Below are 613 nucleotides of genomic sequence, written 5' to 3' on the forward strand. Positions count from 1 at the left end.
GCAGCGAGAGGAAATGCCACTAAAAGGTGAAAGTCACCAGCTGCAGCGCCTTTGCCTGCACCTTCCATGTCAAAGAAGTGGACAAAATCTTTAAAGACACCAGTACCCGAAGACGTAGCACCACCCCACCATGATGTGTAATCACAACGCACCAAAAAAAAAAAAAGGTAAAAATAAGAAAATAAAATAAGGGCCAGAGCCATCACGGCACAGTTCAAGTCACTGGTAGAGAACGTCTTTTTGTAGGATTCCAAAGGATTCTCTGGATCGAGTCTCGCTTCTCTGGTAGGTCAAGGACAGATCCATGGAGCTACTTTTCCTGTGCATTTCTCTTTGGATCATGGCCTCCTAAATGATCAATTAATTAATTAAAAAATATTAATTGAGCACTCAGGAGCCAGGCCGCATCAGCTCTTTCTTCTGTGCTCAGATAGTGTAAGGTCCCCAGGGAGAGAGAGAGAGAGAAAGAGAGAGAGAGAGAGAGAGAGAGAGAGAGAGAGAGGTGTGGTAAATGGCAGAGAGGGACGTGCAAACTCAGGGGGACTCTCAGCAGGAGCCCAGACCAGGGCTGCAGCCTGTGGGCAGGCAGTGCCTTAGAACCCTCCACCTGACC

Source organism: Urocitellus parryii (genome assembly GCF_045843805.1).
Source record: "Urocitellus parryii isolate mUroPar1 chromosome 12 unlocalized genomic scaffold, mUroPar1.hap1 SUPER_12_unloc_3, whole genome shotgun sequence".
NCBI lineage: Eukaryota > Metazoa > Chordata > Mammalia > Rodentia > Sciuridae > Urocitellus > Urocitellus parryii.